Here is a 26,304-nt window from a genome sequence, read left to right on the forward strand (position 1 = left end):
GGTTTCAATAAGGAGACATGAAACACATTTGAGATGCGCATACTAGGAGGAAGGTCCAGCGCGTAAGCCACTGGGTTAATCTTGCGAAGGATATGGAAAGGCCCAATAAACCAAGGTGCAAACTCAGTGAGGGAACACGAAGCCGGAGGTTGCGAGATGACAGCCAGACCCTGTCCCCAACCTGGTAGGAAGGCGCAGGCAGGCTTCTGCGGTCCGCATGGAGTCTATACCTATCATTACCATGACGCAAAGCCTCCTGGACTTGTACCCAAGTGGAACGAAGACCATGCTCCTCTAACGCAGGAATGCTCTGTGGAACAAATGAGTAAGGCAACATGGAAGGTTGGAAACCATAATTCGCCATAAATGGAGACAATCGGGAGGCAGAATTCAAGGCACTGTTGTGAGCAAACTCTGCCTATGGTAATAGGTCTGACCAGTTGTTAGGATGGTCAGAAATATAGCAACGTAGGAATTGCTCCAAGGACTGATTGGCTCGCTCTGCTGCCCCATTAGACTGCAGGTGATACGCAGAAGAGAACGCAAGCTTGATTCCCAACTGTGCACAAAAGGCACGCCAGAACCGGGAGACAATCTGACTGCCCCTGTCCGAGACAATCACCTTGGGTAGCCCATGTAAGCGAAAGATCTTCTGAGCAAAAATGGAAGCCAGTTCCTTAGAGGTAGGCAACTTCTTAAGTGGAATACAATGATGCATCTTTGAGAATTGGTCAACCACCATAAGGATAACAGTGTTGCCTTGGGAGTTGGGCAAAATCCACAATGAAATCCATTAACAGGTGAGTCCAGGGCCTCTCTCCATTGGGTATGGGTTGTAGGAGACCCACTGGAAGGTGTCATGGAGTCTTACTTTGAGCACACACGGGACAGGCAGCTATGAAGGCAGTAACATCAGCCTATAGACTAGGCCACCAGAATTGTTGGGAAATGGCCCAAATGAGTTGATTCTTCCCAGGATGGCCAGCTGCTTTGGGAGAATGGTAAGTCTGGAGCACAGCAGTACGGAGACTCTCTGGGACAAAGCAGCGGTCACAAGGTTTCTCAGGAGGAGCATGGACCTGAGCAGCAAGAAATTTGTCACCCAAAGGAGAAGTAAGACTGGTGTGAACCGTAGCCAAGATACGATCAGGAGGAATCATAGGAACTGGAACCGACTCTGACTTGGAAATGGAGGAAAATTGTCGTGACAAGGCATCAGCCCTTACATTCTTAGTACCTTGTAAGAATGAGACAATATAATTAAAGCTTGACAAGAAAAGAGCCCATCGCGCCCTTCTGGGAGAGAGTCGCTTAGCCTCAGACAAGAATGTAAGATTCTTATGGTCAGTAAGAATAAGAACAGGCACAAGGAGATGTCTCCAATCTTTTAGGGCTACAATGATCGCCAACAGCTCTCTGTCACCAATCTCATAATTGCACTCAGCAGGTGACAATTTCTTGGAAAAGTAGCTACACGGATGCATAGCGCTCTCAGAGTTAGGACGTTGAGACAGAAGGGCGCCAACTCCAGTCTCAGAAGCATCAACTTCTAGGATAAAGGGCAATGTAGGATCAGGATGTGCCAACACAGGAGCAGAAACAAAGGCAGCCTTGAGAGTCTCAAAGGCCTTAATGGACTCCGGAGACAAACTCTTTGGGTTATCGTCCTTTCTGGTCATATCAGTCAGGGGCTTGACCAGAGACGAGAAGTTACGAATAAACTTCCGATAGTAGTTAGCGAAACCCAGGAAACACTGCAGAGGACGTAAACCCATGGGTCGAGGCCACTGTAGGACTGCCGAAAGTTTCTCTGGGTCCATCAAAAAACCAGCAGTGGAAATGACATAGCCCAGGAATGTAACCTGTTCAGCATGGAACTCACACTTCTCCAGTTTACAATAGAGATTGTTCTCTCTTCGTTTCTGAAGCACACGACAGACATCTGTGTGGTGACTCTCCAGGGACTTGGAAAATATGAGGATATCATCGAGATAAACCACCACACATAACTGCAACAAATCTTGGAGGACATCGTTAATAAATTCTTGGAAAACTGCCGGGGCATTACAAAGGCCAAAAGGCATTACCAGGTATTCATAATGGCATGTTCTGGTATTAAACGCAGTTTTCAACTCGTCGCCCTTCTTAATGCGCACAAGATTTTATGCCCCTCTCAAATCAAGCTTTGTGAAAACTGTTGCTCCCTTGAGGCATTCAAATAATCAATGGAATCGGGTAGGCATTCTTAATCATGACACAATTGAGACCCCTATAATCAATATAAGGTTTCAGTTCACCGCTCTTCTTCTTTACAATGAAGAAACCAGCACCAGCAGGAGACGAGGATTTGCTGATGAAACCTCGAGAAAGTGTGTCAGCCACATACTCCTCCATGGCCTTATCCTCCATGACCGTTAAAGGGTAAACCCAGCCACGAGGAGGTATGGCACCAGGTTGAAGGTCAATTGCGCAATCATAAGACCGGTGTGGAGGCAAACTACCGGCTTGACCTTTATCAAAGACATCGCTAAAATTGCAGTACTCCTCCAGCAGGGAGGGGAGTGAAGAAGTGCACAGGACCTTGGATACCTTCAGGAAGCATGTCTCACTGCATTGTGGTGACCAGGAGAGAACCTCAGCACGAAGACAATCAAAAGAGGGGTTGTGCCTCTGTAACCAAGGATAACCAATAACCAGCGGAAACCCGGGTGAGGAAATAACTTGGAATTGGATTATCTCATGGTGAAGAGCCCCTATGGCCATGGACAATGGAACCGTCTCATGAGTCACATGGGCAGGCTGTAAAGGTCTCCCATCAAGAGGCTCAATGGCAAGTGGAGTGTCACGCAGCTGCAGTGGAAACGAGTGCTGCGAAACAAATGCAGCATCAATGAACAGGCCTGCAGCCCCAGAGTCGATTAGAGCCTGTATCTTGATGGACGGCTCAGCCCAAGAAAGGGTGACCAAAACCAGGGGCTTATCCTTCTGGCTAACTGGGGATGAAACAACGTCACCTAAGGTCTGTCCATGACAGGACCTCAAGGTTCGGGCGTTCCCTGGACGGGTAGGACAAGACTTCAAAAAGTGACCTGCCTGGCCACAATAAAGGCACAATCTCTCCCTCCTCCTAAAGGCTCTCTCATCCGCAGAGAGACGCGTGAAGCCCAGGTGCATGGGTTCATCTTCACTGACCGACTTGGTACCAGGAGGCATGGGAGGTGAGGGAGGCATGGGTGGGACTACAAAGCTCAGAGGCAAACGTACAGGAGGCTCCCGCAAGTGCTCCTTAAGAGAAAGTCTTTCTCTGAGTCAGGAGTCAATGAGGATGGCAAACGAGATCAAGCTCTCCAGCTCAGTGGGTATATCTCGGGCTGCTATCTCATCCTTGATGGAATCCAAGAGACCAAAGGAGCCACGAGGGCCTCATTGTTCCAAGCAACCTCTGCTGACAGAGTACGGAATTCAATGGCGTAGTTGGCAACAGTTCTTGTACTCTGTTTGATGGACATGAGGCACTTGGCAGCAGAAGCAGAGCGTTCGGGAATGTCAAATACCCTTTTAAAGGAGGCCACAAACTCAGGGTAACTCAAGACAACAGGTTTTTGCGTCTCCCATAGAGGGTTAGCCTAGGCCAAGGCTCTCTCAGAAAGCAAAGATATCACGGAACCTACTTTGCTTCTGTCCGTGGGAAACACCTGGGGCAGCATCTCGAAGTATATCTCAACCTGATTGAGAAACCCTCTACATTGAACTGGATCACCCCCAAATCGCTGGGGAAGCAGAGCGGAACCAGACATACCTCTTATAGAGGTAATACTCGAGGCGGGTGCCTGCATAGAGACTGGCGCAGCAGCAGGGACGGCCTGCGACTCAGGTTGTACCGGAGCAGCCACCGCGGGGGATTCCAGGTGAGCCATGTGACTCAGGAGCATTTGTAACGCCATGGCAAACTGATCCATGCGGTGATCTTGCTCATCCAATGTCGAAAAAAAATTAACCAACAAGTGGATTGACTGTATCTTCTGAATTCATGGCCTTCGCCTACTGTCAGAAACCATGAATTAGACCGAGACAGAAGTACAATTAAATCACACTTTTTTATTAAATAAAAATAAAAAGGTAAATAAAAAAAGCATAGTCAAAGCATAGCCAGAGTCCAGTAACCGGATAGAGTTGTCAGCCAGGCCAGAGTTCAATAACCAGAGTGGGTAATCAGCAAGGCCAAAAGTCAGGGATCCAAGTAGAGCAACAGCAAGCAGGATAAGGAGCCAGAAGGGATGTCAGCAAGCCAGTCTTTAACAGAACTGCAGGAGATGGTTTCTTGTGATGTGACCAAGGCGAATGCAGAGGTGAAGTGAGCTGGACAGCTTTAAGTAGGCAGGTCAGACGAGCATGATCAGTAACTGTGGAGAGAGATGAGAGCTGGCAATTAGCCGACAGCTGAGCAGCCAGCCCAGAGAAAGAAGGGCTAAGCTAGCCCTGACACTTGACCAAATTACTAGCACTGTAACTGCTGCCTTTTCAGCTGGTAGACTCTGTCCCCTTTTGTGAATTTTTGAAATGTGCTGTATCTCAGTGGCAGGTTCCAAAATGCCACTTCTTTTCTCGGAAGGCCATTATGGCTCTCTACCGGTATGTGGAAGGCAATGTTTTGGCCTCATTGGACAGGGCAGTCAGCAGTTAGGTGCATATTACTGCTGACTCATGGTCCAGCAAGCATGGGCAGGGTGATATCTTTCCTTCAGGGTGTAATGGGTAACTGCTGGCAGTTGGGAAGGATGCAGGACAGGGTTCAGTGTTGTTGGAGCTTGGTCCGCCACCATGCCTCCAAAATGCTAGAGGTAATTCTGCCACAGCTCTCACCTCCACCCCCTCCTCTTCTTCTTCCTCTATGGCTTTTTCTGCAGATTTTTCCTCTGAACCAGCATTGCTCTGTAAGCTTTCAAGGGGCTACGCAAGCATTCAGGCTAAAAGATGCCATGCGGTGCTTTAGTTGGTCTGCCTAGGGGACATGAGTCACATAGGGGCAAAGATTCTGTCAGCTCTGAAGGAGCAGGCTTAGAGGGGGTTGATGCCATGCCATCTTCAGCCATAAATGGTTGTATGAAACAATGGCACCAACCTTCTCTCCACCCTCCGACGGGGACACTTGACCCATGTTCCATGTTTGGCACACATCCTGAATTTGGTGGTGCAGCGGTTCTTGAGCAGGTACTCAGGCTTACAGGATCTCCTGAAGCAGGCCATGAACAGTCTGTGATAATTTTCGCTGGTCATACAATGCCATTGCTCAGCTGGCTGACATTTAAAGGGGATGTAACCTGCCCCAGCAACCGCCTCCTTTGTGACATGCCCACCAGGTGGAACTCTAAGTATGCAATGCTGCAGCGGCTGCACACACAGCAGAAGGCCATCAATGAGTGCCTGTGCGAGTATAGCACCAGGACAGGGTCAGGGGAGCTTGGCTTCTTTTCACCACACCAGTGGCTACTGATCAAGGATGTAATCACTGTCCTGTCACCATTTTAGGAGGCCACAGGGATGCTGAACAGTGACAATGCATGCATCAGTGACAGTGTCCCTCTAGTCTTTCTGTTGGAGCTCAAGCTTCATTCCTGCGGGCCGTCCAAACACACAGGAAGAAGAGGGGGTGGATGAGGATTGTGTCAGCATGGATGTAGAACAGTGGTCATCAACCCTGTCCTCAGGGCCCACTAACAGGCCAGGTTTGCAAGATAACTGAACTACATCACAGGTGATATAATTTGCTGCTCAGTGATTGCAGCAGTCTAGTCTGCATCTCCCCAAGGTAATACATTAAACATGGCCTGTTAGTGGGCCCTGAGGACAGGGTTGATGGCCACTGATGCAGAGGATAACACTCAGCAGCAGTCTTTAAGGGATGGTTTTCAGTCCCCAGAAACTCAAGGAGTTGTACGTGGCATGTGATCCTTAGTGACCCAGAATCTAATGCCTCTGTAAACTTATGCTGCATGGCCTCCCTTATTCTGCAAAGCCTGCAAAAGGACCCTAGGATTTGTGGTTTCAAGGAGAGGGATCATTACTGGCTGGCAACCCTTCTTGATCCACGTTACAAGGGTAAGGTTGCAGAACTAATCCTGCGTTCACAGAGGGAGCAGAGGATGAAACATCTTCAGGAGGCCTTGAAGAAAGGTTTGTGCAAAGCATTTGCAGACCCTGGGAGGTTACAATTTCCTGGTGCTGGACAACATGTCTGTTCAGTCAGAGGAAGAGCGGCAGAGAAGGTGGCCGGCTAACCAATGCCTTTAAACATTTTTTCTGTCCTCAACATCTGATCAGTTCAAGTAACCATCGCCAGTGTCTGCATTACATGGTGCAGGAATATCTAGGGGCAAGAGCAGACTTGGAGATCTTTCCAACAGAGCATCCACCTGATGCTGATGTAACTGATTGAATTTTTTATGGATGTGGGATCCCTTGAAGATTGAATGTGCTGACTTTCCTATTCCTCCAATTTTTGATAGAGTATTTCAATGCAGGGCCCGTTCCTGCACTCAACAAGAGTATCTGCGTGGGGTTACAGTGTTGTGGCACCACCACCCAAGGCCCAATTTTTCTGCCCCTGTTTAACAGGGGCATGTATTTACAATTCCTGATATACTATTTCACAGTAGGGCCCGTTCCTGTGCCCAACAAGAGTAACTGTGAGGGCTTACATTGTTCTGGTACCACCACCACCACCCAAGGCCCAATTTTTCAGCCCCTGTTTAACAGGGGCATGTAATTACAATTCCTGATATACTATTTCACAGTAGGGCCCGTTCCTGTGCCCAACAAGAGTAACTGTGTAAAACTTTTATTTTAATTTGGGTGTGGGTTTTCCCTTAATATCCATACCAGACCCAAAGGACCTGGTAATGGACTGGGAGGGACCCATGCAGTTTTTTTCAATTATTTTCATCTATATTGCCAGTAGTGATGGCCGAACGGTTCGCCCGGCGGTCGTTTCGCGGCGAATTTCCGACATTCGCGGTCCGCACGTTCGAACGCCTTTTTCCGTCGTTCGCCGCGGCGGACTTACGTGTTTAATGTATACAAGAACTTTAACCTTTGGTGACACGTTTATCATGTGATACAGGACAGCCAATTGAGACATGACAGCACATGGACACTTGTACATTCCCCCTAACCTATAAATACACCCGATCCGGTGGCCATTTTACATTCTTTCTTCTGTTACGATAGGGACAGGTTCCTGTGTGGAGTAGGGAGAGATAAACCACTAGCTATTTGGTACACAAAAGTTCTTTTCAGGACTGGTATAGGTGTTAGGTGTTGATAGGTTTGCTGTGCTGCTGATTCTTGCAGCAGCCTGAGTGTCTTTTGTTAGTTTAGAGAAAGGGAAAGGACGGTGTATGCTACAGGGACAGCCAGATTAGTCTTTCATCATCATCATCATCATCATCATCATTAGCTGTTACTATCAAGGTCCACAAAAGAGCTGTTCCAGTAACCACTAATCGTTCTCTTTTTTTGCCAATTTGTATAGGGACAGGAAGGAAGCAGTGTTGTCAGGCAGTGAGGGTAATTTTAAAGACTTGCTGTTATTATTAGTTCCACAAAGGTTCTTTTCAGGACTGGTATCAGTGGTACAGTAATAGGCTTGTACATGTATAATATTCTTTCTTCCAAATATAGAAAGGATATTATACTTGACTGCTGCCCTTCTGCTGCAGTCTGCTAAACATTCACAACTCACTTGTTCCACAAAAGTTCTTATAAGGACTGGTAACTTGGTATAGGGTGCTACGGTACATAGGCTTGAGTGCGGTACAGTCTGCTGTTCTGTAAGGACCGCTATCGGTCCACAATAGATAGGGTTGACGTGCACCACTGCTGACCGCTGCCCTATACTGCAGCAGTCCTTCAGCGGTATAGGGACTGACGTACAGTCTGCTAATCACTAACACACAACCTGCTTGTTCCACAAAAGTTCTTATAAGGACTGGTAACTTGGTATAGGGTGCTACGGTACATAGGCTTGAGTGCGGTACAGTCTGCTGTTCTGTAAGGACCGCTATCGGTCCACAATAGATAGGGTTGACGTGCACCACTGCTGACCGCTGCCCTATACTGCAGCAGTCCTTCAGCGGTATAGGGACTGACGTACAGTCTGCTAAACACTAATACACAACCTGCTTGGTCCACAAAAGTTCTTATAAGGACTGGTAACTTGGTATAGGGTGCTACGGTACATAGGCTTGAGTGCGGTACAGTCTGCTGTTCTGTAAGGACCGCTATCGGTCCACAATAGATAGGGTTGACGTGCACCACTGCTGACCGCTGCCCTATACTGCAGCAGTCCTTCAGCGGTATAGGGACTGACGTACAGTCTGCTAATCACTAACACACAACCTGCTTGTTCCACAAAAGTTCTTATAAGGACTGGTAACTTGGTATAGGGTGCTACGGTACATAGGCTTGAGTGCGGTACAGTCTGCTGTTCTGTAAGGACCGCTATCGGTCCACAATAGATAGGGTTGACGTGCACCACTGCTGACCGCTGCCCTATACTGCAGCAGTCCTTCAGCGGTATAGGGACTGACGTACAGTCTGCTAATCACTAACACACAACCTGCTTGTTCCACAAAAGTTCTTATAAGGACTGGTAACTTGGTATAGGGTGCTACGGTACATAGGCTTGAGTGCGGTACAGTCTGCTGTTCTGTAAGGACCGCTATCGGTCCACAATAGATAGGGTTGACGTGCACCACTGCTGACCGCTGCCCTATACTGCAGCAGTCCTTCAGCGGTATAGGGACTGACGTACAGTCTGCTAATCACTAACACACAACCTGCTTGTTCCACAAAAGTTCTTATAAGGACTGGTAACTTGGTATAGGGTGCTACGGTACATAGGCTTGAGTGCGGTACAGTCTGCTGTTCTGTAAGGACCGCTATCGGTCCACAATAGATAGGGTTGACGTGCACCACTGCTGACCGCTGCCCTATACTGCAGCAGTCCTTCAGCGGTATAGGGACTGACGTACAGTCTGCTAATCACTAACACACAACCTGCTTGTTCCACAAAAGTTCTTATAAGGACTGGTAACTTGGTATAGGGTGCTACGGTACATAGGCTTGAGTGCGGTACAGTCTGCTGTTCTGTAAGGACCGCTATCGGTCCACAATAGATAGGGTTGACGTGCACCACTGCTGACCGCTGCCCTATACTGCAGCAGTCCTTCAGCGGTATAGGGACTGACGTACAGTCTGCTAATCACTAACACACAACCTGCTTGTTCCACAAAAGTTCTTATAAGGACTGGTAACTTGGTATAGGGTGCTACGGTACATAGGCTTGAGTGCGGTACAGTCTGCTGTTCTGTAAGGACCGCTATAGGTCCACAATAGATAGGGTTGACGTGCACCACTGCTGACCGCTCACCTATACTGCAGCAGTCCTTCAGCGGTATAGGGACTAAGAGTTTTGTCACAGGGTCATTTAAAAAATGACATGCAGAGGAAGAGGCAGGCCCTTCCGCAGGGGTGGTAGGGGTAGGGCAGGAGCAACAGGCTTGAGCCAAAGTGGGAAGTTGCAGAAGGTGCGTTCAATTACTTTAAAGGATGCACCAGACTTGGTTGAGTGGCTCGCTCAGCCTTACTCTTCTGCACCCTCCTCATCCTCTCGATCTGCACCCTCTTCTTCACTCTCTGCTATGTGCACCCCCAAAGACACTACCACCAACAACACGACCACCACCACCACCACCACATACCTTCCGCTTGAGTCACTGGAATTATTTTCCGATCCATATCAAGAGGACATTTCTGATGCGCAGCCACTCTTGGTATTGGATCAGGAAGAGGAGGTAGCAACAAGCGCTACTCAGCAGTCTGACGCCAGTACCCAGATCAGCCCAAGGAGGAGGTTGGTCCCCGGTGTTGCTGCCTACTCCGAGATCTCTACTTATAGCGGTGGGGAAGGTGACGTTGATGATGACGTGTCTAGTGATGTCACGTGGGTGCCCACAAGAGAGGAAGAGGAGGGGAGTTCAGAGGGAGATATGGACCAGCAGATAGGGAGGAGAAGCAGCAATGACTTACATTGCACAGCAGGGACAAAGCAGACTGCAAATGTATCAGGAGCGAGTCATCGACCATGTACGGTCACATCTGGCGCTCCCAGGACACCGGCACATGGCTCCGCAGTGTGGGCTTTTTTTAACGTGTCCGCTGCTGACAATAGCGTTGCCATCTGCAATCTTTGCAGTCAACGCGTTAGTCGCGGTAAGCCCAATACTCACCTAGGGACGACCGCCTTAAGAAGGCACATGAGCAGCCATCACCGAGCCCAGTGGGAGCAACGGAACACACAAAGCCACACTGCAGGCTCTCACCGTCCAGCCTCGTCTTCTACTTCTCCTTCTCCTCTCTCCTCACAATTGTCCTCCACTCCACCTTCCATCACGCCAAGCTCACATTTTTCTGCAAAAAGGCAGGCTTCCGTGGGCCTAATGTTTGAGCGTAAAAAAATGATGATGCCGGATAACCCTCTTGCCCAACGGTTGGCGGCTGGCTTGTCAGAACTCATAGCCCGCCAACTACTGCCATATAAACTGGTGGACTCGGAGGCCTTTCGCAAATTTGTGGCCATTGGAACACCACAATGGAAGGTCCCAGGAAGGAAGTATTTCTCAGAGAAGGGCATCCCAGAGCTATATGGCCATGTTCAGCGGCAAGTGAATGTATCTCTGGCACACAGTGTCGGTGCCAAGATACATCTGACCACAGACACGTGGTCTAGCAAACACGGGCAGGGAAGGTATATCAGTTTTACTGCCCACTGGGTGAACCTTCTGACGGCCGTCAAGCATGTAACCCGTGGCACCCGTGTAGATTTGGTTTTACCGCCACGGATTGCATGCAGGCCTGACTCTTCTTCTCCTCCTCCTACTCCATCCTCCTCCCTCTCCTCCTCAGCTGCCTCCTCCTTTTCCGCTGCTAGCGTCTCTTCCACTGCACCGCCCAAGCTCCCCAGAACCTATTCCACATGCCAGGTGAGACGTTGCCATGCCGTGCTGCGTCTGTTGTGCCTGGAAGCAAAGAGCCACACTGGCCCGGCACTCCTTTCAGCTTTGCGTTCACAGGCAGATGAGTGGCTAACACCGCTCAATTTGACAGTTGGTAAAGTGGTGTGTGACAACGGTGCCAATCTGCTTAGCGCATTGAAACAGGGCAAAATCACGCACGTGCCGTGCATGGCACACGTCTTAAACTTGGTCGTGCAGCGATTCCTTGTCAAATACCCTGGGGTCCAGGACATCTTGCGGCAGGCAAGAAAAATCTCGGCCCATTTCAGAAGATCTTACACGGCCATGGCTCGCCTTGCTGACATTCAGCGGCGACACCATCTGCCGGTCAGACGTCTTATTTGCGATTGCCCGACGCGATGGAACTCAACCTTCTATATGCTTGATAGGCTGCTCCAGCAGAAACGTGCAGTTAACGTCTACCTGTATGAACTCTGCGAAAGAAACGGTTCTGGGGAGCTGGGTTTTTTTTCACCGCGCCAGTGGCTGCTCATGCGCGACACATGCAGACTTCTGCGGCCATTTGAGGAGATCACCAAACTGGTCAGTCGCAGCCATGGCGCCATCAGTGACATGGTACCTTATGCCTTCTTTCTGGAGCGTGCATTGCGTCGTGTCATTGATCAGGCTGTGGAGGAGCAGGAGCGGGAAGATGAGGAAGTCGCAATGCTGGATGAATTCCCAGGGGGGGCTACTCTATCTGAGACAAGTCAACAACAGGAGTCTGATGAGGAGTCAGAGGAGGATGGTGCCGGGGCGGATGAGCAGGAGCAAGAAGAGCATGCTTTAAACCTTTCTGGGATCCCTGTTGTGCGTGGATGGGGAGAGGAGAATGAAGAGGACGACATTATCCTGGATGATGAGCAGGAGCCAGGCCACCACACCGCTTCCACTTTAGTGCAAATGGGGGCCTTCATGCTCCAGTGTTTTAATAGGGACCCCCGTATAAAAAGCATGAGGGTCAAGGACCAGTACTGGGTGGCAACGTACTTAGACCCCCGGTACAAACACAAAATGGCGGAAATGTTACCGCCGTCGCAGAGGGCTGTCAGAATGCAGCACTTCCAGGCCTTGCTTCGAGAAATGCTGCATTCTGCTTTTGCGTGCGCTGGCAGAGGAGCAATTCCCACTCCCAGAGAAGGATTTGCGGGTACCAATCCAACAGCGCCTGCAAGAAGAGGCCGGTTTGAAGATGTGTTGGTGACTTCGGATATGAGGTCATTCTTTCAGCCGACCCATCGACAGGTGTCATCCGGATCCAGCATCAGGGAACGCCTAGACCGTCAGGTGTCCGACTACATTGGGTTAACGGCCGATGTGGACGCTCTGAGGAGTGATGAACCCCTAGACTACTGGGTGGGCAGGCTTGACCTCTGGCCAGAGCTTGCCCAATTTGCAATCGAACTGTTGGCTTGCCCCTCATCCAGTGTCCTGTCCGAAAGGACGTTCAGCGCAGCAGGGGGGATTGTGACCGATAAGCGTACTCGCCTAGCTCACCACAGTGTTAACTACCTCACATTTCTAAAAATGAATGAGGCATGGATCTCGGAGGAATTCAACACATGTGACCAGTAGACCATGTATATGTCTATAAACTATTTTTTTAATCAAGCACACAGACCTTCTTAATTCATTTGGCTCACTTCCTTGACCCAAAAAAGCACACCGTACTATATGCCCCTACCCTCCTCTTTGAAGAGGTTGAGCGGTGTCATATTTCTACTGGGGCTGCTTATGATATCCCTGTGCTGTGCTGACTTCCTCCTGGGGGTTCTTATTATGAAGGGATCACACTATCCCTGTGCTGTGCTGACTTCCTCCTGGGGGTTCTTATTATGAGGGGATCACACCATCCCTGTGCTGTGCTGACTTCCTCCTGGGGCTGCTTACGGTGCTGCTGTCAGCGCTGTATGTCACGGTGCTGCTGTCAGCGCTGTATGTCACGGTGCTGCTGTCAGCGCTGTATGTCACGGTGCTGCTGTCAGCGCTGTATGTCACGGTGCTGCTGTCAGCGCTGTATGTCACGGTGCTGCTGTCAGCGCTGTATGTCACGGTGCTGCTGTCAGCGCTGTATGTCACGGTGCTGCTGTCAGCGCTGTATGTCACGGTGCTGCTGTCAGTGCTCTGTATTACGGTGCTGCTGTCAGATGCCTCTATCACGGTGCATGTGTCATTCCGGTATGTCACGCTGCTGGTGATCATCTCCTGCACCCTCTTCTTTGCCTACCCTGGTCCCTGACCTTCCCTCTCCTCCATTGCCTTCATTAGCTCCATAGTCCTGAATTGTTAGAACAATTTCCCAAATAAAATAAAAATGCTTGTAGTTATCGATCCCAAATTCACCTCATACATGTATTATGTCATTGTCCAGATGGTGGGACTACGTTTTACCCCCTAATAATTACCACGTGGCCGCAAATTCGACATGAAGGTTTGCAAAGTTCGCCTCCCATTGAAGTCAATGGGGCCCGCGGCGAACGTTCTGTTTCGCGAACGTTTGGGTCCGTTCGCATTTCGCGTTCGCGAAACGTCCCGTCGGAAGTTCGTCCATCACTAATTGCCAGGACCCGACAATACATTACAGCCGCGAGCAGTTTTAAATTATTTTTTTCCCTTTAGAAATGTCATTTTGCTGTGGTATTGTTCTAAGCACGGGAAAACTACGCCACTTTACAGGCATACTTTAGACACCCCTCAGGCACGATATTTAAAGGAATCTTTCATTTTTATTATTATTTCACTTTTAGCATTATTAAAATCACTGCTTCCGAAAAAAACTCAGTTTTTAAAACTTTTTTGCATTGATACATTTCCCCTGGAGCAGGACCTGTGTCCCCAAACACTTTTTATAGCAATAACTTGCATATAAGCCTTTAAAATTAGCACTTTTGATTTTTCACATTCGTGTCCCATAGACTTTAACGGTGTTTGCAGGTTCTAACACATTTTTTGCCTGTTCGCATGTTCTGCTGCGAACCAAACCGGTGTTCGGCTCATCCCTGTTCCCCAATTTCCCTCTTCCTTTCTGGTGTGGCTTGATGTACCGGTAGTATTCCTGAGAATACTGCCTTGGAGGTCCTTTTCCTCAATTTAGCTCCCAAGTCCCTAAAAATGGGATTTTTCTATACAGCTTACCTGTAAAATCCTTTTCTTGAGAGTACATCACGGGACACAGGAGCTCATTACATAGTGGGTTATATAGGCACCTCTGGTGATTGGACACTGGTTTAACCCCAATTAAAGAGAATTCCCCCCCTATATAACCCCTCCCATATGGGAGGCACCTCAGTTTTGTAGCAAAGCAATCCCATTTTCTTGATCATACATCACAGGACACAGGAGCTCATTACATAGTGGGATGTCCCAAAGCAATGCTCAGATTGAGGGGAGGGAGACACAGATCATAATTATAGACCACCAGGGACCGGAGGATCTAAACTGCAGCCTGCAGTACACTGCGCCCGAAGGCGATATCTTCTTGCCCTCTGACATCCACCTGATAGAATCTGGTGAATGTGTGGACTGATGACCAAGTTGCAGCCTTACAGATCTGAGCCAGGGAGGCCTGGTGATGCACTGCCCAAGAAGCACTTACAGCCCTAGTAGAGTGCGCTTTCCCCTGAAAAGGAGGGATTTTCCCTTTCACACTACAGGCTTGAGAAATAACCTGTCTAATCCACCTTGAGATAGTGGATCTTGACGCTGCCTGGCCCTTCCTAGGGCCTTCCGGCAAAATAAACAAGCAATCAGTTTTCCTTATCTGAGCAGTTGCTTGAAGATATATACTGATTGCTCTAACCACATCCAAAGTGAGCAAAGATTCTTCTTCTGTGGACTGTGGGTCCGGAAAAAAGGATGGTAGGATTACGTCTTAATTCAAATGGAATCCCGAAACCACCTTAGGTAGAAAGGACCTGTTGGGACGCATGACCACCTGGTCCTTATGAATAATTAGATACAGCTCCTTGCTGGAAAGAGCTGCTAGCTCTGATACTCTTCTAGCCGTGGATATGGCTACCAAGAAAACCAACTTTTTAGTCAGGAGAACTAATGAAGCCAGGTGCAAAGGTTCAAATGGTTGCCCCTGCAAAGCCGAGAGAACCAAATTCAGATCCTATGGGCATACCGGAGGCTTGACTGGCGGTCTTATCCGCATGGCCCCCTGGATGAAAGCCTGCACCAGGGAATGTGATGCAAGTGGCTTCTGAAAAAACACTGACAGGGCCGAAATCTACACCTTGATAGTGCTTATGGCCAAATTCATTTCTAGGCCTGACTGGAGAAAGGCCAAGATCCTGCTAATGGCATACTTTCTAGGATGCCATTTCCTGGGCTCACACCAGGAAACATATGCCCTCCAGATTTTGTAATAAATAAGCCTGGAGGCCGGCTTTCTGGCATTGATACTGGAAAAGAACACACGGCCACAAAGGGCCCTCCAGATTTTGTAATAAATAAGCCTGGAGGCCGGCTTTCTGGCATTGACCAGAGTAGAAAGGACTGGCCCCAAAAGGCCACGGTCTCTCAGAATGTGGGTCTCAGCAGCCAAACCATCAAATTCAGACTGTGTAAAGCAGGATGGTAAATTGGACCCTGTGAGAGCAGATCTGGCCGGAGAGGGAGGATCCATGGCCTGCCTACTGCCAACTTCATGATCTCTGCGTACCACGGTCACCTGGGCCAAGCCGGGGCTACCAAAAGGACCAATTTTGTCTCCCTCTTGACTCTTCCCAGGAACCACGACAGAAGCGGGCTCGGAGGGAAGGCATAGATCAGATTGTACTGATCCCAGGGAACTGTCAGAGCATCTGACCCCTGAGCAAGTGTATCTCTTGTCCTTGACACAAAATTGTCCAGTTTCCTGTTGAACCTGGATGCAAACAGATCTACGTCTGGAGTACCACACCTGTGACATATGTTTCAAAACACGTCGGGGTGCAGAGCCCATTCTTCTGGGCACAACTGCTGGTGGCTCAGAAAATCCGCCTGCCAATTTTCCACTCCTGGAATGAAGACTGCAGAAAGACACAGAACATGCTTTTCTCCCCAGACAAGCATGCGATTGACCTCTTTTTGCGCAACCAGACTCCTGGTACCGCCCTGGTGATTGATATAAGCCACTGCTGTGGCATTGTCGGACTGAACCTGATCAGGGAGACCCCGTATTCTGTAAGACCTCTTTATGAGAGCCATATAAACTGCCCGGATCTCTAAGACATTTATGGGCAATATTGTTAAAATAGAATAAACCGCGCTTCTTCATCAAATTGTGTGTCACTCAAATTATAGATGCCTTTCCCTATTAGGTTCTTCTTCTTTTGTTTCTTCTTTCCTCCTCTACTTCCCCTAGTCCGTTTTCTCCTTCCCTGTGTCTCCACATCGTTGTTCCATCTCTTCCTGGGTTGCTCTCCCATGGTGTCCCTAAGGGACATGGCTCCATGTGACCTGGATATTGTCCATCTCTGTTCATTGTCCTGTGAAAAACTCCTTGAGATCCCCCTCTGTTGCTTGCTGGTCCTCTCCACCTTGGATTTCTGTAAGGTGGTCTGGCGGTCCATCTCCCTGGTGGCCTGTCCTGTTGCCCGTTCCTGGGAAAATCCCTATATTCTCTAGAATTTCTCCTGGATTGGGGAAATCTATTTTCTCTATAATCTCCTCAATCCTGTGGATGTGTGTATTGTGAATAATCCCTCAAGGGAGTAAAACGGTTCCTTGTGGGTATATTATACCTAGGTGTATACGGATCTTCTGATATATATGGTTCTTGTTGATACCTTCTTTGATCATCTATTTGCACATTCCTACGATTAGGTGGTCTGTTCGATTGTCTATTTCCTTGTATCGAATTTGTTCTGATAATTGGTTGTGGAGTACTTGTTGGTTGATCTAAATTCATAATCTCCATTGACCCATCTGGACTCTCATTGTCATGTACTGTGTCTATCTCATCTATAAAATCTTGAAGACCTGATTGCCATTTGTATACTTTCAAATCATTATAGTCCAAAACATCCCTTTTGAACTTTTTTTAGCTTTTTTGTTTGTATCTCCAAATCATACTTTTTAATTGATTCTTGTAATTCTTTCTCCTTCTCTTCATAATCTCTATGTTGGTTAAAAGGTAGTAATTGTTGTTTGATTTCAGAAATAATCGTTTCTATCCCTTTCAATTTAAACTGTCTTCTCTTTACTATAACCTGTAGTAATTCATTCTCAGTCCTATTAAAGAAGGAATACCATTCATCCATGAGTTCCAGATCCTCAAGGTTGTCATTTGGATTAAGGTCCCATCTTAGGCTTCTAGGTGTCATTTTAGCGTTTATATACATCTCTAAGCTGGCTATATCCCACCAAACTCTCAACTGCTTTTCCATTGTGTGTTTAAGTTGTTTCATTAAACTACACAGATCTTGTGTATTCGTGACTCCTTCCTGATTAAAAATGCTTTTTATATCTATATTCCTGCTTCCCATATATCCAAAAATATCCATAGCTGCAGTTTTAAAAAACTCCCCTGAACAGTCAGGGGAGTACTGAAAAATTGTTAAAATAGAATAAACCGCGCTAGTCAACCCTGGGTGTTGGATAGATAAACAAAGGGGGCAGTAGGCTCGAGAAAAAAATATCTATATATAATTATAGGTTGCAGCCCCCCAAAAAAGAAGAAAATCCCCAATTGGGGTTTCTTCCAACAGTAGGAACAATTTAACAACCGGGGTAATTGGCGCTACCTCTTTAGCACAAACAGAAGATAGTTCTCAATACTGGGAAAGATGTATGTCTAAAAGAAACAATCAGGAAAAACCAGCGATCAGATCAGATTGTACTGATCCCAGGGAACTGTCAGAGCATCTGACCCCTGAGCAAGTGTATGGCCGCGTACACACGCGGGGACTGTTCGCCCAACTTTGTCCGTCAAACAGTTTCAGCAAACAGTCCGCTCAAAATTAGCATGGACGGACATGGCCACACACGACAAACGAACAGTTTGCTGAAACCGTGCGCGATGACGTGAACGGCACGTACGACGGGACGAAAAATACGACGTCCTATACACTGCATTATAACTTTTGGCGTGTAAATCCTTTCTGAGCATGCGCGGAACTTAGTTTGACGAACAAGCCTACACACGAGGGGACTGTTCGCTGAAACAAAGTTTCAGCGGACAGTTTTTCGGAATTTCCGAAAAACCTTGTTCAGCGGACTGTTCGCTGAAACTGTCCGCTGAAAGCCCACACACGGGCGGACTGTCCGCCAAAACACTGTTCAGCGGACAAAGTTGGCCGAACAGTCCCCGCGTGTGTACGCGGCCTATCTCTTGTCCTTGACACAAAATTGTCCAGTTTCCTGTTGAACCTGGATGCAAACAGATCAACATCTGGAGTACCCCACCTGTGACATATGTTTCAAAACACGTCGGGGTGCAGAGCCCATTCTTCTGGGCACAACTGCTGGTGGCTCAGAAAATCCGCCTGCCAATTTTCCACTCCTGGAATGAAGACTGCAGAAAGACACAGAACATGCTTTTCTCCCCAGACAAGTATGCGATTGACCTCTTTTTGCGCAACCAGACTCCTGGTACCGCCCTGGTGATTGATATAAGCCACTGCTGTGGCATTGTCGGACTGAACCTGATCAGGGAGACCCCGTATTCTGTAAGACCTCTTTATGAGAGCCATATAAACTGCCCGGATCTCTAAGACATTTATGGGCAATAGCTTCTCGATCGCAGACCATTTCCCCTGCGAACACGTCTCCTCCAACACTGCTCCCCAGTCTGTCAGGCTGGCATCTGTCGTGATAATCTTCCATGGAAGAGGAAGAAAAGTTTTGCCCTTCAGCAAATTCTTGGTTTGAAACCACCAGACAAGACTCTTGCGTGTCCCTGGGGATAGACGCATAGGAAGATCCAAGGATTGGGGCTTCCTGTTCCAAGCCGCAAGGATGCATCTTTGCAGAGGCCTTGAGTGGAACTGGGTGAATGGGACGGCCTTGAAGGAGGCGACCATTTTCCCTAACAGTCTCATGCACAATCGAATGGGGGAAGATCTCCTGCCCAGAATTAGGTGCACCAGATCCCCAAAAAAACATCTTGCCCTGAGAGGTGTCGATGATCATACCCAGGTATTCCAACCTGGTGGCAGGCTGTAGGGACGACTTTTCTAGGTTTATAATCCAATCTAGGCATTCCAGGTATTCTAGCGTTCTGGTAACGCTGTGGTTCAGGAACGCTACTGTTTTCTCCATGAGAAGCAAATCGTCTAGATAAGCCATGACGGCTATACCCTGAGCTCTTAGGTTTGCCAAGAGAGGGTCCAGAATCTTTGTGAAGACTCAAGGGGCCGTAGCAAGCCGAACGGCAAGACCACAAATTGAAAATGGCGCCGATCTACCGCGAACCTTAGAAATTTTTGGGTGTGCGGGAAAAATTGGCACATGGAGATATGCATCCTTGATGTCTATTGATGCCATAAAATCTCCCCCTTGCAGGGAGGAGACCACAGTGCGGTTTTTGCTTTACTGGATCCCTGGGGATCCTTGACCTTACAAAGCAAGAAGGTGGAATCTCCTGAAACTCTAGCCTGTAGCCCAAAGATACCGAAGAGATCACCCACTTGTCCCGGATCTCTTCCCGCCAGGCTCCTGCAAACTGCAGGAGCCTTCCCCCCACTCGGCCAAGTGGGGGCGCCCCTTCACAAGGAAGCTTTTGGGCTCTGCTTGGCAAGCTTTCGCCCCCAAGTCTTTTTCTGCCCCTGGGCCCCGCCCTGAGCCTTTCCTGTAGAGGAGGGTTGAGAAGGCAGTCGCCATTGCTTAGAGCTTGATGCTCCGGGAGAGAGAGCACGTCTAAATGAAGGATGTTTTCTCCTTTAGACTGGAAGGAGAGTAGATTTACCCCATGACATTTTTTGGACGAATTTGTCTAATTCTTCTCCAAACAAACGTTCCCCTTTAAACGGGAACCCAATCAAATGCTTCTTGCATGACAGCTCAGCTGCCCAATTCTTTAGCCATAGGGCCCTTCGCATGTGTACCAACAGGAGAGACAAACGTGATGCTTGTTGGACAGAATCCAAAATCGCATCAATCATGAAACACAGAATATGAGGTATTTCTGCATAATTCTCTACTTCCTCACTGGGAAGGAGCCCAAGCATCTGCTTAACCTGTTCCTTGGATGTCCCCAATCCTCATACAACAATTTATCCATTAGGAGATGAATTGGGAAGGAATAGGCAGTCTGTGGGGCTTTCCTGACTCCCAGGGAAGAAACAGAGTACGTAGCGACTTCAGCAGCTGGCATTCTGAATGTGGTACGCACCAATTCAGTATAATACCGCACCTGTTTTCTGAGCGCCTGGGAGGAGGGGACTCTCTCCTCTTCCTCTGATTCCTCCGACTGCTCAAGATCCCTGTCCCAAGACAGGGATCTCTCCTCATTGTCAGAAGAATCATCTGAGAGAGGAATCTCAGCAGAGGGAGGGGATCTACCCCTTTTCCTGCTATCTTTCAGGGAAGCAGAAATAAAATTCATTATTCTCCCTTCAAAACCCTCCAATGTAGCCCTAAGGGAGTCCTCAGTGACATATACCGGGGCTGACACATTAGGAGAGGCTGCAAAACCTGACCAGGGCACTGACTCATCCTGAGAGGCTGGCTCCAGTCTTGCAGGGGGGATGGTAACTTACAGGCACTTTTAGAACCCCTGGACCTAGGCGGTGATTTACCAGTTGTTACCTCCCCCTGAGACCCTCTTACGAGGAGACATAGACCTAAGCTACAAAGCAGAGGTACTAGTACAAAGTGCAATCACTGTTGTGCTTAAAATCTCACAATAAATATATATGCTTAAACTGCACAACCTGATGCTGAGTATGGGTCTAAGGTTTGCCTGGATCCAATCCCCTGGGATGCTTACTGCCCACAGCTCCTGTGTCTCCACTTACAGCCCTCTGACGCTCTGGGCTTTTTAAAACTGCCGCCTGGCGCCTGCGCAGTACAGCGCCGTGCACACTGACGTGCACGGCTCACAACCACACTCCCCCCTCCTCCATTAGGCCAGGAGCGCGCCCGGCACGCGTGTACGAGGACCGCGGAATCCAGGGGGGGAAAGGGAAACTCCATCGGAGCTGCGTGGTACCCCCAGACTACATGGGACCCCTGTATTACCTCTATTGTGGCAGGGATTGCAGTGGAGACGTGAGACAGCTGGAGAACCAGGCTTCACTGAGCGTGTGTACTGAAAGGCATGTAAGTATGCATCAGGCTGCTCTTACTCCCTCTAGTGGTGGAAACCAGGTAAGACATACAACTACTCAAAATGAAGAAATCCATTATATAATTATATATAGGATTAACTTCCCTTACCTGTCCTCGCCGCAGGAATTGCTGAAACAGACAAATTCCAGCCTTCACCCATCACGGCAGGTAGTGTTAGCCAACCTTCAGGTTTATATGTGGCTCTTTCTCAGAAGAGCCTCCTACCTGGACCATGTAAAAGACTCTGCCAGAAACTTTTGTGCGCTCTGTGTAAACAGTACACCAAGTCTGGTTTTCCCAGAGCCCAGTCTTCCAATAGGAGAGGTCTTACAGGCCAAACCTCATTTCTTCGGCTGACGAGGCCCGGGTACCATATCATCTTGGGAGTCAAATATCGGCCCGAGATATGGATCCGGTTTGTTGTAGCCTTTAGGCCCCCGCAGGGACCTGCACAGAGCTTTCTTCATAGCACATGTTTTACATGACCAACCACCATAGACACTGGCGAAAAAACGGAGGTGCCTCCCATATGGGAGGGGTTATATAGGGGAGGAATTCTCCTTAATTGGGGTTAAACCAGTGTCCAATCACCAGGGGTGCCTATATAATCCACTATGTAATGAGCTCCTGTGTCCCGTGATGTATGATCAAGAAATCATTCTTTAGTAAAATTTAGTGTTGTTTTTGCATCTAGGCTCTAACCAGACTGAGCTTTGTTTACATTTTCTGTGCTAAGTAGAGCTCAGAACATTGATTATTTCTGCCTGCTTCTGTTGATTTGCCTCCAGTAGCTAGTACGAGTGGAAACAATGCATGCATTTTTATCTGCCCAAGTCAATAACTGAGAGTTTTGGTCCAGTAAAGTAGGCTGAGAGAAGGTTATAATTTTTGTAAGCAGCTTTCCTAAAAGACCTTTCTTTTTATGGACCTTGCTCCAGCTCTTGGACTTGTGCTTAGGGCTCAGGGAATTTCAGTTTCTCTGCTAGAGTGTATTTTCAGAGGGAGCAGAGCAGGAAGAGTGTTACCTGTATGAGCATTTTTGAAGACGTTTCCTGTGCTGAAGTGTATTCAGGGTACAGCTGAACAGAAGCTGGATATTGCAAGATGTCTCACTGCTCACTAATAATGGTTCCTGTGACTGTTCGCATAGGATCAAGGGCTTAGAATTTACCAGAGGTGAAAGAGGAAGATCATTGACCATTACAAAGAAAGGGATACTGCTTTCATAGAGACATTGTAATTTACTAAGGAAAGAAGAAAACTCCCCATGTTGTTCAACCTAGGGACCAAAAAAAATTTCTTATTCCAACCAGGCTTAAAATTCCATGAGGTACAGCTCTACTGACGCATTTCAGCCAAAGGAGGCCTTAACCACATCAATACAGTGCACTTACACCCCCTTCCTGACCAGACCAATTTTCAGCTTTCAGCGCTCTCACAGTTTGAATGACAATTACAAATAGAGCTTTCTTTTAGTGGTATTTAATCACTAGTGGGTTTTTTATTTTTTGTGCTATAAATAAAATAAAACGTAAATTTTGTGAAAAAAATGCAGTTTTCTTTGTTTCTGTCATACATTTTTGCTAATTAGTAATTTTTCTTCATAAATTTTGGCCAAAATGTATACTGTTACCTATCTTTGGTAAAAAATAACCCACATTAGTGTAAATTATTTGGTCTTTGTGAAAGTTATAGAGTCTACAAACTATGGTGCCAGTCGCTGAAAATTTATCACATCTGATCAGGCCTTCAGTACATCAGGTGTATCTCATTTCTTGAGACACTAACAAGTCAGGAAAGTACAAATACCCCCCAAATCACCCCTTTTTACAAAGTAGACATTCCAAGGTATTAAGTAAGTAGCATGGTGAGTTTTTTTAAGTTGTCATTTTTTCCCACAATTCTTTGCAAATGAAGATTTTTTTTTATTATTATTTTTTTTTACAAAATTGTCATATTATCAGGTTATTTCTCACACACAGCATATGCATACAACAAATTACACCCCAAAATACATTCTGCTACTCTTCCCGAGTATGACGATACCACATGTGTTAGACTTTTACACAGCCTGGCCACATACAGAGCAACAACATTGAAGTAGTACCTTCAGACGTTCTACGAGCAAAAATTACGCATCTCATTTCTCAACCACCTATTACATTTTTGAAGGCCCTGGAGTACCAGGACAATGGAATTTCCCATAAAATGACCCTATTTTGGAAAGCAAACATCCCAACGTATAATCTGTGAGGCATAATGAGTCTTTTGAACGGTTAATTTTTTTCCAGAAGTTTTTGGAATATGTGGAAAAAAATTAAAACGCATTTTTTTTTTACACAAAATTGTCAATTTATAAGATATTTCTAACACATAGCATGTATATAGCAAAAATGACACCCCAAAATACATTCTGCTACTCTTCCCGAGTATGGCGATGCCACATGTGTAGGACTTTTACACAGCGTGGTCACATAGAGAGGCTGAACATTGAAGTAGTACGTTTCAAGCATTCTAGGAGCATAAATGACACATCTCATTTCATTCCTACCCATCACACTTTTGAAGGTCCTGGACCACCAGGACAGTGAAATTACCCACAAAATGACCCCATTTTGGAAAGCAAACACCCCAACGTATATTCTATGAGACATGGGCTGCAAATAGGTACTCTGATGGGCTGGAGATAGGTACTCTGGTACTCTGATGGCCTGGTGACAGGTACTCGGGTATTCTGATGGTCTGGTGACAGGTACTCGGGTACTCTGATGGCCTGGTGACAGGTACTCGGGTACTCTGATGGCCTGGTGACAGGTACTCGGGTACTCTGATGGCCTGGTGACAGGTACTCTGATGGCTTGGTGACTGGTATTTGGGTACTCTGAAGGGCGGTACTCGGGTACTCAGATGAACTGTGACAGGTACTCGGGTACTCAGATGAACTGTGACAGGTACTCAGATGAACTGTGAAAGGTACTCGGGTACTCAGATGAACTGTGATAGGTACTCGGGTACTCAGATGAACTGTGACAGGTACTCGGGTACTCAGATGGACTGGGACAGGTACTCGGGTACTCAGATGGACTGGGACAGGTACTCGGTATTCAGATGGGCTGTGACAGGTACTCGGGTACTCAGATGGGCTGTGACAGGTACTCGGGTACTTGGATGAACCGTGACAGGTACTCGGGTACTTTGATGGGCTGTGACAGCTACTCGTGTACTCGGATGAACCGTGACAGGTACGCGGGTACTTTGATGGGCTGTGACAGGTACTCGGGTACTTTGATGGGCTGTAACAGGTACTCGGGTACTTTGATGGGCTGTGACAGGTACCTGGGTACTCTGATGGACCGTGACAGATACTCGGGTACCATGATGGACTGTGACAGGTACTCGAGTACCCTGATGGACCGTGACAGGTACTCAGGTACTCTGATGGACTGTGTCAGGTACTTGGGTACCCTGATGGACCGTGACAGGTACTCGGGTACCCTGATGGACCGTGACAGGTACTCGGGTACCCTGATGGACTGTGATAGGTACTCGGGTACTCTCATGGACCGTGACAGGTACTCGGGTACTCTGATGTGCCGTGACAAGTACTCGGGTACTCTGATGTGCCGTGACAGGTACTCGGGTACTCTGATGGGCCGTGACAGGTACTCGGGTACTCTGATGGGCCGTGACAGGTACTCGGGTATTCAGATGAACTGTGACAGGTACTCGGGTACTCAGATGGACTGGGACAGGTACTCGGGTACTCTGATGGGCTGACAGGTACTCTGATGGGCTGTGACAGGTACTCGGGTACTCTGATGGGCTGTGACAGGTACTCAAATACTCTGATGGACTGTGACAGGTACTCTGATGGACTGTGATTGACAGGTACTAATGAGGGGTGGTGACAGGTCCTCTTTATTGGGGGGCAATCAGTGTGATTGGTGTACACTGTAGGCGGTAACGAGATGTTACCGCAATCTCCTCCTCACACACGATCGTGTGTGAGGAGGAGAACCTGGTAACATCTCGTTACCACGGTTTGTTTACATTTTAGTGATCGGCTGTGAAAGGATCACAACCGATCACGTGGGTAAACAGCCGGCCAATGGCTGTTTACCAGCATCGGTGACGAGCAGTGTTCCCGGGAACACGCCGCCACCGACGTGCACGCGCAGCGCGCTCACGATCGTGCGCATGCGCCGTGCACAGTGTGTGACCATCTGTGATGAAGTCACGGCCGATCATGTGGTAAACAGCCATAACCAATGGCTGTTCACCCCCTTTGGTGGCGAGCGGTGTCTCCGTGACACGCCGCCACCGAAGAAACAGGCGTGCGCGCGCACGACCGTGCATATTCCCTGTTTAAACGGGAGGCCGTCATATGACGGCCTCCCGCCACAATAGGTGCACCTCCTGGCCGTCATTGGACGGCCGGCGGTCAGCAACTAGTTAATCATACCTAGCTTTACAACATACTGCCACCACTATATAAAAACTCTGCCTCCACAATGCAGAATCACACACAAGTGAACAATTAAAACCAATTATCTCTGAAGAGAAAAGAGGGAAAAATAATACACAGCAAACAAAAAAAGGGAAAACACAAAAGTAAAAATAACATTTAATAAAACACCACAGGGAAACAAATCATGACATAAGGTCTTAGCAACTAATTATAATGACAATAATTATTTCATAAATTAACTAATGCCCCATCTTTGATTCAGCTCCTGTGGTATTCTAGTGGCCAACTTTAGAATCCACCAGACTTCTCTTTCCAAGAGACATCTGTGTACATTGCCCCCTCTAATAGGTCTAGTCATTTTTTCAATGCCATGAAATTGAAAATCCCCTTTGGGTAATTCTCTAAAATGTTTAGACACTGATGAAAACTGTTTGTTTTGAAATGTCAAATTATTCTTTGCCTATGCATGTCCTAAGCAAATGGGTGGCACAGCCCACATATTGA

This window comes from Lithobates pipiens, unplaced genomic scaffold (genome assembly GCF_037356315.1).
Source record: "Lithobates pipiens isolate NorthernLeopardFrog02 unplaced genomic scaffold, aLitPip1_a1.2 Scaffold_3, whole genome shotgun sequence".
NCBI classification, from domain to species: domain Eukaryota; kingdom Metazoa; phylum Chordata; class Amphibia; order Anura; family Ranidae; genus Lithobates; species Lithobates pipiens.